Here is a 20,506-nt window from a genome sequence, read left to right on the forward strand (position 1 = left end):
ATATGGTATGAATTCAATAGTAATGTTTTTTCATGATGAAATGATGAGATATGCCTGGACAGTTTGTGAGTATTGTAAGGAGGGACTGGGCATTTGGGTATAATTGACAGACAATATCTTTTGGAAATTTGCAAACAGAGAGGTATGTGCTTCTACTGGGAGTAATCTGAAATCAACAAATTGCTATCCATGCTATTGAGGCCCATCTCAACAACTTTGAAAGGCCAAGTGTTTAAAAAGTGCTGTGAGCTAATATCAAAAGAGCAAGCTGTAATTGCCAGACTAGATAAGTACTGAGTGCCAAGACATGAATGAAAGACTAGATGATGGGGTACAGGGTCAGAAAGATTATGGATCAGGTACACCGAAGAAAGATGCTGGAGAAAGTTAGATGGGAAACAGACCTGAGCTGATAGTCTGCCTTATGTTGAGAGAGGGACTCTTTACATATCTCCTGATGAGTTAGAAGTCAGTCCCAACATCTATTAAAGAAAACCATGTATCTCAGAGCAGCTGAGGCACAGCTAGAAAGCAGCTCCTTGTCACCTGTACTAGGAACTGAAAATGAGATCCTATCAGCTACTAACTGAGAGCTTGTCAGAAATGCATACACTCTGCCCCATCTTTGGGATACTGAATCAGGACCTGATGCAAAAATCCCTGACTGTATTCTTAGTTCGAATGCGTACTTGGGATCAGAGAGAACTGTGGTTGAATACTTAATCAATCATTTATTATCCACATAAACCTTGGGAATTTAGAATTAATTATACCTACTTTTTAGGATTGAGTTAATATTAAATGAACTGGTATATGCAAAGCATTTAAGAGCCCATACACAAGAAATGACAGAAAATGTTAGTTACTGTTGTGGTGTATCCAAAAAAGCAGACTGTTTGGATGTGGGTTTAAGCCAATAGATAGCCTTTATTAGGCAGATAGCTACTGCACTGAGTGACTGGGATCCCAGTGTATCCCAATCAGCCTTTCTCGGGGTGAGCTTTTAAGCACAAAAACCACATTCTGTATTGACACACTTCAGTTAACAAGAACAGTTATTCAGAAGCAGAACTACAGAAGACAAGGGTAGTACATATATAGACTTTCCCAGAACTATGGACTTTGATGGATTAGGTCTTTCTTTTCATTTAGTCAGGTGGCACTGCTACATGCTGACTTTTATTGTCTGAATGATACTTCAACCATGGCATCAGTTGTGCTAAAGTCTGGGGGACCCACTAAGGTCTGTGAGCCTGCTACAGTTACATTTTGTAAAGAAAGGTAACCAGCATACATTAAAACTTTAAGTCCAGAAAATAAACCCGTGTCTTAAAAGGGCAGTGATAGATATAATAAAATATATTTTTTAAATTTTAAATTTAAATTAGAAACAAGGTTGCTTTACATGTCAATTTCAGGTCCCTCCCCCTTTCCCTCTCCTCCTCCCACGCCTCCCCACCAACCCCTCCATTTTCCCCTCATTTCCCCAGGGAGGGTGAGGCCCTCCATGGGGGTGTCCATAGTCTGTCATTTCATCCAGGGCAGGGCCTAGACCCTCCCCCGAGAGTCCAAGGTGAGAGTGCATCTCTCAGTGTTGGATGGGCACCCAAAGTCCATGTGTATACCCGGGATAAATACTGATATACAACCTAAGGCCCAATAGATTACCTAGGCCTCCTCACTGATACCCACATTCAGGGGTTCTTGATAAGTCTCATGCTGGATTCCCAGCCATCATTCTGGGATTCAAGAGCTACCCCTTGTTCAGGTCATCTGTTTCTGGGGGTTAAATCAGCCCAGTCGTAAACCCTTTGCTAATCAGTCCTCCCTCTCTGTCACTGTATTCCTTGAGTTCAGGTCAATGTTTAGCTGTGAGAGTCTGCCTCTGCTTCCATCAGCCATTGAATGAAGGTTCTGGTTCCCAGACTCTCTGGCCATGGGATTGTAAGCTGGCACTACCCAGATCTATGTCTAAAATCCATATATGCCATGTTTCTCTTTTTGTGACTGGGTTACCTCACTCAGGATGGTTTCTTCTAGTGCCATCCATTTGCCTGCAAATTTCAGGAATCCATTGATTTTTTTTCTGCTGACTAGTACTCAATTGTGTAATGTACCACATTTTCTCTATCCACTTTTCAGTTGAGGGGCATCTAGGTTGCTTCTAAGTTCTTGCTATTACAAATAATGCTGCTATGAACATAGTGGAACAGATGTCCTTGTTGTATGAATGTGAATCATACATACATGATGGATATGCATAAGAGTGGAGTTGTTGGGTCTTGTGGTAGGCTTATTCCCATTTTATTCTGAGGAATCTCCATACTGATTTCCAAAGTGGCTAGAGTTGGCACTCCAACCAGCAGTGAAGGAGTGTTCCCCTTGCACCACAACTTCTCCAGCATAAAATGTCGTTGGTGCTTTTGATTTTAGCCATTCTGACAGGAGCAAGATGGTATCTCAGAGTAGTTTTGATTTGCATTTCCCAGATAGCTAGGGATGTTGATCACTTTCTCAAGTGCCTCTCAGCCATTTTAGACTCCTTTACTGAGAATTCTCTATTTAGTTCTGTAGCCCACTTTTTAATTGTTTCCTTTGGTGTTTTGGAGACTTGCTTCTTGAGTTCTTTGTAAATTTTGGAGATCAGCCCTCTGTCAGATGTCGGGTTAGTGAATATCTTTTCCCATTCTGTGGGCTGCCTTTTTGTCTTTCTGACTGTGTCCTTTGCCTTACAGAAGCTTCTCAGTTTCAGGAAGTCCCATTTATTAATTGTTGACTTCACTGTCTGTGCTACTGGTGTTATGTTCAGGAAGCTGTCTCCTGTACCAATTCATTCAAGGGTACCACCCACTTTCTCTTCTAAGAGGTTCAGCGTGGCTGGATTTATGTTGAGGTCTTTGATCCATTTCAACTTAAGTTTTGTGCATGGTGATAGACATGGATCTATCTGCATTCTTCTACATGCCAGCATCCAGTTATGCCAGCACCATTTGTTGAAGATGCTTTCTTTTTCCCATTGTATATTTTTAGCTTCTTTGTCAAAGATCAGATGTTCATATGTGTGTGGGTTAATATCAGGCTTTTCAATTCGATTCCATTGGTCTACTTGTCTATTTTTGTGCCAATACCAAACTGTTTTCAGGACTACAGCTCTATAATAGAGCTTGAAGTCAGGGATGGTGATGCCTCCAGATGTTGCTTTGTTGAGTAAGGTTGTTTTGGCTAGCCTGGGTCTTTTGTTTTTCCATACATAATTGATTATTGTTCTTTCAAGGTCTGTGAAGAAATGTGCTGGTATTTTAATGGGGATTGCATTGAATCTGTAGATTGCTTTTGGCAGGATTGCCATTTTTACTACCATTGATCCTACCTATAAAAGAGCATGGGAGATCTTTCCATTTTCTGGGGACGTCTTTAATTTCTTTCTTTAAAGACTCAAAATTCTTGTGATACAGGTCTTTCATTGTATGGTTAGCATTACCCCAAGATATTTTATGTTGTTTGTGGCAATTACAAAGGGTGATGTTTCTCTGATTTCTTTCTCAGCCCTTTTATTGTCTGTATATAGTAGGGATACTGATTTTATTAGAAATCATTACTTCCATAGTTTAATTATCCATTGTCACTCAACAAATTGGTAGTAGCCACAATCAGTATCCAGAGTTTACAAAAGACGAGTAGATGAACAGAATATCATTGCAGAGATTGCTAATTCAGTGGAAATGTCTCTGGAGACATGTGTGAATCACAACCTTAATATTCATGGAGATAAGGAGGGGAAAGCACATCAAAAGAAAGGAAAACTATTGTTTTGCTCTTAGACTAGGAACTGACTGTGAGACACTCTCAAGAGTCTCAGAACCACACAGACTAAGACAAAGCCAACACATCACTTCCCCTAGTGGGGAGGAAAGGAAATGACAGACTCCTCAGGTGGACTAGCAAGCAGCTCCTTGGGTGAAGTGAAGCCCAAACTTTCCTTCTGAAGGTTTTACATTTGAGTTTGCTGAAATAAACTAAAAATAAGTTGAATTAGCCATGAGAAGCCACAACAAATGTATTTGGTCATAGTGTTATGTTAATGGAGGAACCTTTAGATTAGAAACTCAAAGATCCAAGCTAGGCAGACATATAAGACTGTATGCCTATTGTGTAGCATCTGGGATCTGGAACCTAGATTGTTATGAGTGAGGGCAGCCTGACCTACATAGAGATTCTGTTTTAGAAATAAACATTAAAAATAGATAAAACAGATAGAGAGGAAACATCTGATTTTATGATTTTATAAAGACAGCAAGGCAGACACAATAGGGGCTCAGAACATGTTAGTGAAAATCAATAGGGGACACAGCCAAGACTGACTAGGTACTTCTTGACCCTTGGTTGTAGTATGTAATTCTCCTGCACATAATCAGGATTCTGTGGAATTGAGGTCTTATGGCCCACAGTCAAACAAGGCAGTTGAGAATTCCTTCATGATCAACACTCACACAGAAAGTCAGGAGGAACTTATAGGAAATTTTTTGTGGGTTGTTTTGGGGAGATGGGCTCCAGAGTCCATTTATTTTAGATCTTGTGGTCCACTTGCAAGGAGAGAAATTTTTCTGGCTTGCTTTAGAAGTAAAAGAGGACCAAGTAAAGGGAGGGCAAGAGCAGGTCAGAGAGATACATGGCTTCCAAGACCTTCATGCTGAGGAATCATCAATTGAGTGTGAGCATATCTTTGTGAAACTTTGGAGATATTGAATCTCATCCTCAGGAGGTATTCTGCCAATGTGTATGGGTGATGAACAGATTGAAAGGACAAGCATGTAAGCCTCTTACAGATTGTCCTTAAAACACATTTGTGTCACACCACAAAGTGTTTTCTAAACTAGTAAACATCTGAGAACTTGTAACTTAGGAGTTTTAACATTATTACTCAACAACTAAAACTCACACATCTCTTTATATAAAATGAATTTTTAGCTTTATCCAGTATTATATCTTTGATATGTGTACATGGTTTCAAAGTTTATTAATATATACTTAATGATATGTAAAGTATGTAATGTGTCAGTGTTCTTAAGTAGAAAAGGCTGATTTATATCACTTTGCATTGTATTATATTGTCTTAATGAAAGTGCTGTATAAACATGATAGAAGTCTCTTTTTCTTTAATGCAGAGAAGCCTAGATAGAGACAAGGTGTATATGTAATGACTTTATTTTTGGGGTTTTTTTTTGGAGACAGAGTTTCTCTGTAGCTTTTGGAGCCTCTCCTGGAACTTGCTTTGTAAACCAGGCTAGCCTTGAACTCACAGAGATCCTCCTGTCTCTGCTGGGACTAAAGGTGTGTGCCATCACCACTTAACTATGGCAACTGTAGTCATCAGTCTCTTTCTGTGTCATAATCTACATACTTACCTAATAGTACATCATTATCCCTACACCTCCAGCCACTGTGCATCAGAAAGCTGAAAGGAGAAAATGCAAATGTACTTATGTATTAGTTACTTTTCTATTGTTGTGATAAAACATCATGATCAAGGCAACTTATAAAAGGAAGGGCTTATTTAGACTTAAAGTTCAAAAGGAATCAGTGTCCATCGTGGTGGGGACACATGCCAGCAAGTTATGGGAATGGTGGCAGGTAAAAGAAGCAAGGGCTCACATCTTGAACTACAAGGTGGACGCAGAGAGTGAACTATGAATGGCATGGATTTTTCAGCTATCAAAGTGTGTCCTCCAGTGCCAAACTCTCCAGCAAGGCCACACCTCCTAAGCCTTTCCCTATTCAGGACCAAATGTTCATATGATGGAATTATGGGGGACATTTCATTAAAATAGTATCATGGGTATATCATAATGCAAAATGTGAGTTCTTATTTCAAAAGTCCCAACACTCATTTAAAGTCCAAAGTCCAAACTTATTCCAAAACTCAAAGCAATTTTAATTGCAACCTCCTGTTGTTACAGGCATTCTTCCTGCCAGCCTGGTCACAGTGCAGTGTCAACCCCAAATAACACACAGACACTCTGTTATTTACAAAGCTGTCAGCCAATGTCCAGGGCTTCTCATTGGCTAGTTCTGTCTTAAGTATTAACCCATGACTACTAATATATATTTCTATAAGGACTTATCTTTCTGAGGAGAGCATCCTGATGTGTCCTCTCTTCCTGGGGATCACATGGTGACCCTCCACTCTTGACAACATTTCCCAGAATCTTTCAATTCCTAGTCCCACCTATCTTGCTTCCCTATTGGCCAACAGTGCTTTATTAATCAACCAATAGGACAAAACATACACAGAAGGACTTCCCTCATCACCCTATAAAATAAAAACCCAAGTTACATACCTCTCACATACAATGGCACAGAATCACCATTCCAAAAGGAAAGAATAGGTATATAATGAGAAAACATGGGACTAAAGAAAGATCAAGTTCCAGCAAGGCAAATGCCAAATCCTATAGCTTCATGCCCATTGCCAAAAATGCTCAGATCATTTTTATTTCCCAACTTTGCACCAGTCATATGCTTCTCTCTCTTGGGCTGGTTCCAGTCCCTGCAATCAGCTCTTCTTGGCAGATGTACCATACCTCTTGTATTTCTGACATTTGGAGTTTTCAATGCAGTTCAGACCTCAACTTCACATCTCATGCAGAGACTCTTCTACCAGCCACTGCCTGGCTTCCAAAGCTCTCTGAAAGTATAGAGGAAGATTCCATGACCCATTTACTCTTGCATTCTTAATTATTCTGAAGCCACCCCTTTCCTTCTTGAACCATACTAGGAGCAGTTTTGTGTTTGCTTTTTAGGAGTGGGAAAGCCTATAGAACTTTTACTTTCACAAGTTGTAATTACAGGCAGAGGTGGTGGTGATGGTGTTGCACAAAGTTACCCTTTCCTCTATTCCAGTGTGCCTCCTGAGTCCTCTATTTGATATATCATGAAGCTTCATAATAATTGTAATCTCTCTTTTAGCATAAGCCTAGGCTGTAACATGAAGATTGCCAATGTCTTTTACTCCTCAACTTCGTATTTTGTATTTCAGTCCTATTTGCTGTTTTTATTGTAGGACCAGAGAAGACTGATTACAAATAATAGCATGGCAGAATCAATATAGTCTGTCTTGAAATTTATTCCAATGTATTCCATTGGATTCCAAAGAAATTAATCCACTTTAAAATTAAGCCTTATGCAATTCTCAGCGCAAAAGTAGAAAGTGGCCACATTATTTGCCAAAATATAGCAAGGATGGCCCCTACCCTCCACTTCTAGAACTATTTGCCCAAAAATTTCTTGATATGAGTCTTTGAAGTCTGAATTTCTCCCTGTACTGTCTCCCAGACATCTACTAAGATTTCCCATTAGGCACATTAAAAATTCAACAGCTTTCTTTGTCCAAACTCTTCCACACTTAAAAAAAAACCAACATTGTCAAGCAATACACCCATGATCTTGGTACCAACTTTTGTAAAGTTACTTTTCTATTGCTGTAACAACACAGCATGAAAGGCAACCTGTAGAATGAAGTTTTATTTGGCCTATAGTTCCCAAGAGATAAGAGTATATCATAGCAGGGAGAGATGCCAACAAGTGTAAGGGATGGTAGGTGGAGCAGGAAGTCAAGGCCTCATATTTTGAACTTTAACAGGAATAAGAGAGAATGAACATAGAAATGGAGTGAGTCTTTAAACTTTAAAAACCAGTCTCCCATTGCCATTCTTCCTCCAGCAAAGCTACACTTGCTATGTCTACCTAAACAACATCGATTACTGGGTATTCAAATGCCCAAGACAATGGAGAGGAGTTTATTCAAACCACCATATTGTGTGTTCCTATGACACCCTATCCCCTCTAAAGATCCTTCCCAAAAGTCATAATCAACATTTATCTCATTTGTTCTTATCCACTATCCAACAATACTCTAGGTGTATGGAGCTCAGAACGTTATTATTAGTACAAATAAAACTGAAGTTCTTTTGCATACTAATAAAGAGAAAACATTCCAAGCAAGCAACTCAACTAGCAACTTCTATTATGTTCTCAAACTGAAGACTCTTTTCCACATTTCTCTACTTCTTGTTTTTCTCCATTCTTTCCCTTGGTAATTCAAAAACATGAAGTTTTGTCAGTGTAAGAAATCAATAACATAGGTGTTATGCACACACACACACACACACACACACACACAAAGTTAATGAGTTCATAGTATTTATTTATTGTTGAAAGTGGTCAACATCTGAGTATCCCAAATGAATTTGTGAGAGTATGTTTTCTCTCTGATAAGCTAAGAAAATCTAAATTGTTGAAAAATCGAGAGGTTTTGACTACAGTAAGTCCTCAGCTTATGGTGGAATTACATCCCAGCAAACCCGCACTATGCTGAATATACTATAAGTAAAACATGTGCTGGATATTTCTTACTTACTGAAAAGCATGTCTGAGCAACATGGGTTACTGTAGAATGTCAGTCATGTTGACTCAGAATGACCTGGTTGACTATTGCCTTGGTTCATCAAAGGAGTTCTGGTCTACCAATGAAAGAGAAAACATTACAGGACAAAAAGATCACACTTCAAAATCTGAAATATGGCTTTTATTCAATGTCCAGTTTCTTTGATAGCCTGGTAAAGTCACACACTGTCAGTCTAGCTGTACTGAGTCTGGAGGTAGGTTTGATGGACAGTTACAGTATCAAATTATCAGCTGATCCCTTCTGTTTTTCCATTCTGAGTTTCCCATTCTATACATAAAGGCAAAAATTGACTGGAGTTATCTATTTAGTCTGAGTTGTCACGTCACACAGAATATAACAAAACAATAAATGAATACACACTTCATTTCCAGCAACCTCAAGCAGCTTCCAGTTCAGAGTCTGTCTCAAGAATGTCTGCGTTCTCTGAGCCTTGAAGTTTGGAGGAGAAATGATGAAGAGCTGATTCCCAGACTTTTGAAGGAGTAAATCTACCAGGTTATGAGGTATAGCATATAGCAGTGCCAGCATTTAGATCTTTGAGAAGGAAGTATATTCAAGCTTGTGCTCTTACTTTTCCAGGTGCATAGTGGACCACTTCTGGAGGAAATAAGTGCACAATAGATAGAGTCTAGATATTAAAACTAAAGCCAAAGGAAGTATAAAGGACTAACTGCTAAGTACCCCAACTGAACAAGAAAACCCGGCAGAAACAGGCTCTTACTCTTTTTCTGCTTTTATTTCTGTCTTTTCAATCCTGCCCAGATTAGAGCCAGGTGGCAAAAGCAAAATGAAATCTATAGCATTGTAACCTGAACTTCATGAGTCACAGTTTAGGAGGATGTATTCAGAGCTAAGGGGAAATGTCTTAACTTGGAGCAGTCTGTCCTTGGCCTTGCGGTGCTGACCAATACTCAGGAAACGTTCCTAGACCTGAACTTCGAGGAAACAGAACTCATAGATGTTCTCTAGTTGGTAAAAGTATTTGCTTGACATAATCCCAAAAATGGAAAGCAGAAATTCTATTCCTGAAAGTAAAAAAGCCATCTTCATTTATACCCCCATTTCAGTTGCCATAATCCCTAAATCTCACCTTCTGTTCCCTTTCTCTTTCTCTCCATCTGAACCATTGTTGCCCTAGAGCTCATTTGCCTCAACATTTACTTGGCCTATTGCAAGGGTTTTCAATTTTTCCTCTCTCCCTTTTGTTCTGTCTTTCCTGTCACCCCTAGGCAATGTGGCTCAGTAACCTACAAATACTAAACACTAAAACTTCTTACTTGTAAATGAATATCCTTTTATAATGTTTGAGAATCCCATATGTGAATATTACATCTACATTAGTTCCATGCATCCCCCTCTAAGTACTTTCACACTCCCAACTTATTGTCAAATTCGTGGCCTCTTCCTTAAATATTATTTTAATATATACATACACACATTTAGTGCTGCTCACATTTACATGTACTTAGTGCTGACTACTTTGATAGGTTAACCTATCAGGAGACATGCTGCTGAAGAGACTACTTCTTCCTATCTAAGCAGCCATTGGTTACCCTATAGCTCTTCATCTAGAGGTGGAGCTCTGTGAAGTTTCACTTGTCCATGTTGATGTATTGGCTGGTATTAGCATTAGGAAGTTCCATCTTAGCAAATCAAATTGTTGAGATTTAATCGGATACATCATCCCTACCCTATCTAGAAGATGATATTTCACAGTAGTCATCCTGGTTCTCTGACTCATACAATCATCCTACCCCATCTTCCTAAATCTTCCCTCATCTAAAGGTGTAAGGGTTCTACTATAGATGCACCATGTGGTAGTGAGTACAACACAGTCTCATATTCCCTGCATTTTGGACAACTTTGACATTCTGCAATGCGTTCCATCTGCTGCCATAAGAAGCTCTTTGATGAGGGTGAGATCTACACTAATCTTTGGCTATATGAATAAGTGTTTAGAATGTCATTAAAATCATACTGGTTTAAAGAAGTAATTGTAGTGGATTATCAACCAAAGAAAACCTTAAATCCAACAAATCCTTAACACAAAACATCCAGGAAATATGGGACACCATGAAAAGACCAAACCTAAGAATAATAGGTATAGAAGAAGGAGAAGAAATCCAACTCAAAGGGGCAGAAGGCATATTCAACAAAGTCATAGAAGAAAACTTTCCCAACCTAAAGAAAGACATGCCAATGAAGGTACAAGAAGCTTACAGAACACCAAATAGAGTGGACCACAAAAAAAAATCCCCTCGCCACATAATAATCAAGACCCCAAACATACAGAATAAAGAAAGAATATTAAGAGCAGCTAAGGAAAACGGTCTAGTAACATATAAAGGCAGACCTATCAGAATTACACCTGATTTCTCCATGGAAACTCTGAAAGCCAAAAGGTCCTGGATAGATATTCTACCTACACTAAGAGACCATGGATGCCAGCTCAGACTACTATACCCGGCAAAGCTCTCAATCACTATAGACGGAGAAAACAAGATATTCTATGACAAAACTAGATTCAAGCAATATGTGTCCACTAACCCAGCCCTACAGAAAATTTTGGAAGGAAAACTCCAACCCAAGGAAGCTAACTACAACCAGAAAAACATAAGCATTAGAGAATCCGTCTCTACCAACAGCCAAAAGAACAAAGGGGTGAAATTCCACACATAATTCCACCAACAACAACCATTGCAAATCGAAGGATGAGCAATCAATGGTCATTAATATCTCTCAATATTAACGGCCTTAACTCACCCATAAAAAGACACAGACTAGCAGAATGGATTCGAAGACAGAACCCTTCCTTCTGCTGCATACAAGAAACACACCTCACCCTCAAAGACAGACATTACCTGAGAGTTAAAGGTTGGGAAAAATTTTTCAATCAAATGGACCCAAGAAACAAGCAGGGGTAGCAATCCTAATATCTAACAAACTGGACTTTAAAATCAAATCAATCAAAAGGGATGAAGGAGGTCATTACATACTCATCACAGGTGAAACCCACCAAGATGAAGTGTCTATCCTGAACATCTATGCCCCAAATACAAAGGCATCCACATTCGTTAAAGAAACATTATTAGAACTTAAATCTCATCTAAAGCCCCACACAGTTATAGTGGGAGATTTCAACACACCACTCTCACCACTAGACAGGAATACCAGACAGAAACTCAACAAAAAAGCAAAGGGTCTAATAGAAGTAATGACCCAACTGGGATTAACAGATATCTATAGAACATTTCATCCACATAAAAAAGAATATACCTTCTTCTCACCACCACATGGAACCTTCTTAAAAATCGACCATGTACTTGGCAACATATCAAACCTCAGCAGCTACAAAAAAATTGGAATAACTCCATGCATCTTATCAGAACACCATGCTTTAAAATTAGAATTCAACAACAACACAAATTGCAGGAAACCTACAAACTCATGGAAATTGAATAATGCTCAACTGCACCATCGCTGGGTCAAAGAGGAAATAAAAAAGAAATTAAAGACTTCCTCGAATTCAATGAGAATGAAGACACAACATACCCAAACTTATGGGACACTTTGAAAGCAGTGCTACGGGGGAAGTTCATAGCGCTAAGTGCTCACATGAAGAAACAGGAGAATAGTTATACCAGAGAATTAATATCACAGCTGAAAGCTCTAGAACACAAAGAAGCAAACTCCCCCAGGAGGAGTAGATGCCAGGAAATAATCAAATTGAGGGCTGAAATCAATAAAGTAGAAACCAGGAAAACAATACAAAGAATCAATGCAATGAAGAGTTGGTTCTTTGAGAAAATCAACAAGATGGACAAACCTTTGTCCAAACTTACCAAACAGCAGAGAGTGAACACGCAAATTAACAAAATCAGAAATGAAAAGGGGGACATAACAACAGACTCTGAGGAAATCCAGAGAATCATTAGGTCATACTTTGAAAACCGGTACTCCACAAAATTCGAAAATTTAAAGGAAATGGATGACTTCCTGGATAGCTATCACTTGCCAAAACTAAATCAAGAACAGATAAGCAATTTAAATAGACCTATAACCCCTATGGAAATAGAAGTAGTCATCAAAAGTCTCCCAACCAAAAAAAGTCCAGGTCCAGATGGCCTCAGTGCAGAATTCTACCAGAAATTCAAAGAACAGCTTATACCAATTCTTCTCAAAGTGTTCCACACAATAGAAGCAGAAGGGTCTTTGCCAAACTCTTTCTATGAGGCTTCAATAACCTTGATCCCCAAGCCACACAAAGATACAACTAAGAAAGAGAACTTCAGACCAATATCCCTCATGAACATTGATGCAAAAATACTCAATAAAATACTGGCAAATCGGATCCAAGAACACATCAAAACAATCATTCACCACGATCAAGTAGGTTTCACCCCAGGGATGCAGGGATGGTTCAACATACGAAAATCCATCAACGTAATCCACCATATAAACAAGCTGAAAAACAAAAATCACATGATCATCTTACTAGATGCTGAAAAAGCCTTTGACAAAATCCAACACCCCTTCATGCTAAAGGTCTTGGAGAGATCTGGGATAACAGGGACATACTTAAACATAATAAAAGCTATATACAGTAAACCAACAGCCAACATCAAACTAAATGGACAGAAACTCAACGCAATTCCTCTAAAATCAGGAACAAAACAAGGCTGTCCACTCTCTTCATACCTTTTCAACATGGTACTTGAAGTTCTAGCTATTGCCATACGACAACAAAGGGGGATCAAGGGGATACAAATTGGGAAGGAAGAGGTCAAACTTTCACGGTTTGCAGACAATATGATAGTCTACATCAATGACCCAAAGAACTCTACCAGGGAACTCTTACAGCTGATTAACACCTTCAGCAAAGTGGCAGGCTACAAGATCAACTCAAGAAAATCAGTAGCCCTACTATATACAGATGATAAAAGGGCTGAAAAAGAAATCAGAGAAACATCACCCTTTACAATTGCCACAAACAACATAAAATATCTTGGGGTAACGCTAACAATACAAGTGAAAGACCTGTATCGTAAGAACTTTGAATCTTTAAGGAAAGAAATTAAAGAAGCCCTCAGAAAATGGAAAGGTCTCCCATGCTCTTGGATAGGTAGGATCAATGTAGTAAAAATGGCAATCCTGCCAAAAGCAATCCCCATTAAAATCCCAGCACAATTCTTCACAGACCTTGAAAGAACAAAAATCAATTTTGTATGGAAAAACAAAAGACCTAGGATAGCCAAAACAACCCTGTTCAACAAGGCAACGTCCGGAGGCATCACCATCCCTGACCTCAAGCTCTATTATAGAGCTATAGTCCTGAAAACAGCTTGGTATTGGCACAAAAATAGACAGGTAGACCAATGGAATCGAATTGAAAACCCGAGTATTAACCCACACACGTACGAACATCTGATCTTTGACAAAGAAGCTAAAAATATACAATGGAATAAAGAAAGCATCTTCAACAAATGGTGCTGGCATAATTGGAGACTGGCATGTAGAAGAATGCGGATCGATCCATGTTTATCGCCAAGCACAAAACTTAAGTCCAAATGGATCAAAGATCTCAACATAAATCCAGCCACACTGAACCTCTTAGAAGAGAAAGTGGGTGGTACCCTTGAATGAATTGGTACAGGAGACAGCTTCCTGAACATAACACCAGTAGCACAGACAGTGAGATCAACAATTAATAAATGGGACCTACTGAAACTGAGAAGCTTCTGTAAGGCAAAGGACACAGCAAGACAAAAAGGCAGCCCACAGAATGGGAAAAAATATTCACTAATCCCACATCTGACAGAGGGTTGATCTCCAAAATTTACAAAGAACTCAAGAAGCAAGTCTCCAAAACACCAAAGGAAACAATTAAAAAGTGGGCTGCAGAACTAAATAGAGAGTTTTCAATAGAGGAGTCTAAAATGGCTGAGAGGCACTTGAGAAAGTGCTCAACATCGTTAGCCATCCGGGAAATGCAAATCAAAACAACTCTGAGATACCATCTCACTCCTGTCAGAATGGATAAAATCAAAAACACCAATGACAATTTATGCTGGAGAGGATGTGGTGAAAGGGGGACACTCCTCCATTGCTGGTGGGAGTGCCAACTCTTTCAGCCACTTTGGAAATCAGTATGGAGATTCCTCAGAAAAATGGGAATAAACCTACCACAAGACCCAGCAACTCCACTCTTAGGCATATATCCAAAAGATGCCCATTCATACAACAAAGATGTCTGTTCCACTATGTTCATAGCAGCTTTATTTGTAATAGCCAGAACTTGGAAGCCACCTAGAGGTCCCTCAACCGAAGAGTGGATAGAGAAAATGTGGTACATTTACACAATGGGGTACTATTCAGCAGAAAAAAACAATGGAATCATGAGATTCGCAGGCGTAACCCAGTCACAAAAAGAGAAACATGACATGTACTCTCTCATATGTGGATTTTAGACATAGATCTGGGGAGTGCCAGCCTACAAGCCTATGGCCAGAGAGTCTGGGAAACAGAAACTTCATTTAGTGGCTGATTGAAGAAGAGGCAGACTCCCTCAGTTAAGTACTGAGCTGAACTCAAGAAAGCCAGTAAGTAACAGAGAGGGAGGACTGATGATTAAAGGGATTAAGACTGGGCTGGTTTAACCCCCAGAAACAGCTGACCAGACAAATGTTAACTCTTGAATCCCAGGCATCAGCCTGGGAATCCAGCATGGGACTGATCAAGACCCCCTGAATGTGGGTGTCAGTGAGGAGGCCTAGGTAATCTATTGAGCCTTGGGCAGCAGATCAGTACCCATCCCAAGTATACACACGGACTTTGGACTCCCATAGAACAATGTGAGGTGCACTCTCACCCTGAACTCTTGGGGAAGGGTCTAGGCCCTGCCCTGTATGAAATGACAGACTATGGACACCCCCATGGAGGGTCTCACCCTCCCTGGGGGAATGAGGGGATAACGGGGGGGGGTTGGGGGGAGGGCACAGGAGGAGGGGAGGGAAAGGGAGAGGGACCTGGAACTGACTTGTGGAAGCAACCTTGTTTCTTATCTAAATTTAAACTGGAAAATAAAATAAAAAACATAAAAAAAGAAGTAATTGTAGGTTTTCCTCCAGGATATAGAAGAGCCATAGTTATTTCGCTGCGGTTTAGTACCAGACACAAATCCCTCCTATTGAGTGGGCCTTACATCCAATTAGACAACTGTGGGTTACTCTCAAGTTAAAGTGGGACCATTGTACTACTGAGATTATCTTGTCATTCTGGTCATTGTTGTAGCTCATAGGATTTAAAGTTGTTTTGGACTACTCATTTCCTTTATCATCAGCTTGCACATTTTGATACTGTAAAGGCTCATCTTTAAATATGAGGATTCCAGGCTAGCTTCATCTCAACTCCTCCAAGTCCTGCATCTGAAGTGTATGGTGTCCTCAGCAATAGAGTCTTAGCTTCTCATTCACTGAAGCAACAGAAGCAATAGGAATATCCTATATTGCTTGATGAGCCTAAGAGACTCTCCTGACCAACAACCCAAAGGGAGTAATCTTGCCAACACTGCCATGTTTTACTTGATAATCTACAGCTCTTGGGGCAGTAGAATCATGTCATGTATAACTTTAAGCACAAGTACATATTTCTTTGCTATTTTTATTTCTTCTTTTAAGACCTATTTCTTAAGATAAATGACCTACTTTTTAATTGGGTGATTTGTTTTCTTGATTCTTTGATGTTGTGGCCTTTTTATGTTGTGGCTATTAATCCTCTATAAGATGTGTAGGTGGCAAAGAACCTGTTACTCAGTGTGCTTCTTTCTCATTCAATTGATTGCTTCTATTGCCACATAGAAGCTCTTTAATTTTATGAATTTGCATTTGTCAATTCTAGCCTTCAATGACTGACCAAATAATATCCTATCCCGGTAGTCCTGTGCTGACATCTCTAGATGTTTTCTTCTAGCAACTTCAGTGTTTTGTGTTTCACATTGGGATACTTATATTTTAACTAAGCTTACTAAATAATGCTTCCTTGTGGCTTTTCAAATATTCATAGAGTTATTTATCTCTACTTTCACCACCCTCCTCTCTCAGTTACCCTCCCTCGCCTCCCCTGTTAAGTTCCTCACTCCATTTTCCCCATTACATCCTTCACATCACTCATGTCCTACTACCCCTCCCTGGAGCTCCTTTCTTCTTTAGTCTCCTGTGACCCCAAGGCTTCAGGTCTTACTTCAAGTTCTATGCTCATATCTAAAGATTTGGAGCTAGGATACACAAAGTAAAGAGAACACATCACATCATTTTCTTTCTCTTATGTCTAAATCACAGTAGGAGCTCTGCAGACAAAACAGGAGGAAACAGGACCATGCATAATGTTCCACGTGGGAGTGGATTCTGAACTGGGATCCTTTTCCTGTGAGTCTACCTATACACCTGGCCTTCAAGCATGTGCTCTGCTTCTCTGTGTTCATCAGTCTCTTACATAAAGAAGAGGGGTTGGTACCCAGGGGCTAACCCCCAAGCTTCTGTTCCATGCTTTAAAAAGATCACATAGTTTTAAAAATGTTTAAACACCCAGAAAGTCACAAGCTTGGAACTCAAATGTTGGTGGCTGGGCTTTCATGTTAAACAAAGAGCAGCTGGGAATAGAAGTCACTGAATTGCACTCTAGAGTTGATTAGGCTGCAGAGCATATCACTGAGCTTTATCCAAACAATAAAAGTCATGCTGGGCTTGATGATAGCATCCCGATACACTCCACAGTTGTATTCTGCAATTGCATTTCCTCCCCTGCCTCTGAAATAATGAGTGACTGACATTGTTAACTAACCTGCTGCAAACTTTATTGAAAATTAAACTATTTTTTCTATTTTTGCAATTTCCCTCATTTGCAGATCCATTTCCAGATGCACTCAAAGACAATTATCATATTTGTCACCTGCTAAGGGTTCCTAAGAGCAGAAGGCAGCCTCCAACCCCAGAGCTTTCTTATAAACAAGTGTGCAGGCTCCTTAAAGGTACACACTTTGCTTCTCATGCCTGGCTGCAAATCTTGACATCAGTAAAGACACTAGTTCAATATTATTTCTCTCCACAATCTGCAAAGGGCTTAAGACAGCAGCAAAGCCCAGTCCTAGATTAATATTTATGAAACCGTACAATAAGAATTAGAAAAGAATGTTGTTTAATATGGGGGAGGGACAAACTTTAAAGAGAATTCAATGAGCAGGATACATACTAATAGAGATGTGAATCAAAGTTAGTTCTAATGCCTTTAAAATAAATAGAATCTCTGACACCAAGCCACCATGGGAACAGAGGGGACAGAGGGATTGACAAGGGATGTTGTGTGATGGTTGCAAGTCATTTGGGTTGTTATTATAATTTTTCAGAACATCCAAAATACAACAGAGTTGACTTTGAGATATGATAAATTATTTAGGATGTATCTTATGCTCATTTTTATCTTCCCATATAATTTTGCCTTTTAGTATTTTATTTTACTTTTCTTTTTATTAAAAACAGATTATTTGCCGGGTGGTGGTCAGCTAGGCAGTGGTGGCACACGCCTTTAATCCCAGCACTCGGGAGGCAGAGGCAGGCAGATCTCTGTGAGTTCGAGGCTGGGCTGGACCGATAGCCTCCAAAACAATTCAGAGAAACCCTGTCTTGTAAAACCAAAAAAAACCAGATTATTTTATTTTTCTCACATAATATATCTTAATTATGGTTCTCCCTCTACTCCCTCCCTCCCCTCCCTTTCTGTCTCTCATTAGAAATAGGTTTCTAAGGGATAATAATAAAATATAATATACTAAAATAAAACAAAGACTAACACTTCAGAAAAGGACAAAACAAAGAGAAGGGAAAGAGTCCAAGAAAAGGCCTAAGAAACAGATATAAGTGCAGAGATCCACTCACTGAACACTCAGGAATCACATGAAAACAAAACACCAAACTGGAAGTGATAATATATAACAAAAGCACCTATAAGGATAAGAAAAAAATCTATAAATGAACTGAAATAAAATAAAGGAAAAGCCCTAACATGACATACTGAAACAAGGAGCCTAGAAAGGTACCACTGAGTTTGATTTCTGTTGACCATCTACTGGTGGGTATGCAGCATATCCTTAAGAGCAGTTTGTTTCCGCAATCAGAGTTCCTTGGAAAAAAACAAAATTTCATTTGTAAGTAGTTACCAATTGGAGAGCACTTCTGGGTTAAGAATGGGAGTTTGTGTTCACTTCTCTCTTCAGCTCTGGGATCCCATAAGGTACAGATTAGCTAGGGCTTTGTTTCCTTGGTATCCTTCACTCCCTTTGGTTTTTAAGATCTTTCCAGCTCCTCTTAACAGGAGTTCCCTGAACCCTGAGGGGAAGCTGATTGAAGATATTCCATTGAGTGATGAGTGTTTTAAGGTCTCTCACTCTCTATGTAATGTCTGGCTCTATATTTGTTCCCATTGGCTACAGGAAAAAGCTTCTCTGATGATGGTAGAGTAAGACACTAGTCTATGCATATAGCAGAATGTCATTAGGTATCATTTTACTGCTACATCTTTTGCTTGTATGTCTTTTTAGAAGAGTATTATTTGGTTTTACACTAGGTCCCTGGGCTATCTAGTCTCAGGTTCTTGGTCACCCAACCAGTGTCAGGTATGGGTTCCTTTTTGTGGCGTGGGACTTAAGTCAAATCAGACATTGGTTGGTTATTCTCCAAGATTTGTTACCCACATTGCATTAGCATATCTTTCAGTCAGGACACTATTGTACATCAAAGGGCTTGTGGGTGGGTTGGTCTTTGTTTCTTCATTGGTAACCTGAATAGTACCAAACCTTCTTGTACCAAAGGCATAGGGGTAAAGGCTAGATGTAGGCACCATCTTGACCTCTCCATTTCAATGAATTGTGTAAGTGTTGCCTTCAGCAATGGGGTCTTGCTGACAGTTTGTGGATAGCAACTTGTAGTCTTGGCAACAGCCTGGGGTGTTTGAGTGTTTCCATGGTACCCCTTTGGCCAGCAATTCAGATGTAACCTAATCCAGGTACTGGAAACTTTATTTTGGTGACAAGAAATGTCCAGCTGAGTCTCTGTCTTCTCTATTATTTGGTGATTTCTTTTAGATTGCCTTCTTGTATGTGTGTGTGTGTGTGTGTGTGTGTGTGTGTGTGTGTGTGTGTGAATGTGTTGTGGGAAGCTTCTACTACCCCTGAAAAAGCCATTAATTTGCTGTCTCTCCCTGTATTTTGTACCTCTTCCTACTCATCTCTCTCTATCCTCACACAATCTTTCCATTCAAACCACTCTCATTTCTTACTCTATACTTAACCTCTGTCTATAGATTGTAGCTTGGTCATTACTGACTTAACAGCTAATTTCACATTTAAGTGAATATAAATTATATTTGTCTTTCTGTTCTGGGTTACCTCACTCAGGATGTTTTTTTTTCTAGTTCTATTAATTTACCTTTGAATTTTATTTTCTTAAGTTCTGAGTCATTTTCCACTGTATAAATATACCATATTTTTGTCCATTAATCTGTTGAATGACATCTAGGCTGAATCCAACATCTGACAATTATGAATAAAGCACAGTGAACATGGTTGAGCAAGTGTCTCTGTGATAGGATGAAGCATCCTTTAGGTAAAATGTCCAAGAATAGTACAGCTAGAACTTGATGCAGAGTGTTTTTCTTTCTTCCAAAGGAACTATTGCACTGATTTCTGTAGTGGCTAAACAAGATTGTAGTCCCACCATCAGTGGAGAAATGCTGCTCTTACTCCACAACTTCGCCAATATAGGCTTTTCATTTGTTTTATTGATCTTAACCTTTCTAACAGGTGTAAAATGAAATCTCAAAGAAGTTTGAATACATTCCCCCTCATGATTAGAGACATTGAACATTTCTGTATTCTTCATCAAAAACCAGGTGTCCAAAGATATATGAATTTATTTCTTAGTCTTCAATTAAATTCTAGATCAACATGTCTGATTTTGTGCCAATACCATGCTGTTTTATTACTAGAGCTCT

The 20,506-nt window shown here is 39.3% G+C and overlaps 1 long non-coding RNA gene across 4 annotated transcripts in view; it reads left to right on the plus strand.

Annotated features, from left to right (window-relative positions):
• Positions 1-20,506, plus strand: part of LOC110340317 — a 124,087-nt gene that overhangs the window by 49,250 nt on the left and 54,331 nt on the right. The window lies entirely within an intron of this gene.

The sequence above is a fragment of the Mesocricetus auratus genome, unplaced genomic scaffold (genome assembly GCF_017639785.1).
Source record: "Mesocricetus auratus isolate SY011 unplaced genomic scaffold, BCM_Maur_2.0 Super-Scaffold_100026, whole genome shotgun sequence".
NCBI lineage: Eukaryota > Metazoa > Chordata > Mammalia > Rodentia > Cricetidae > Mesocricetus > Mesocricetus auratus.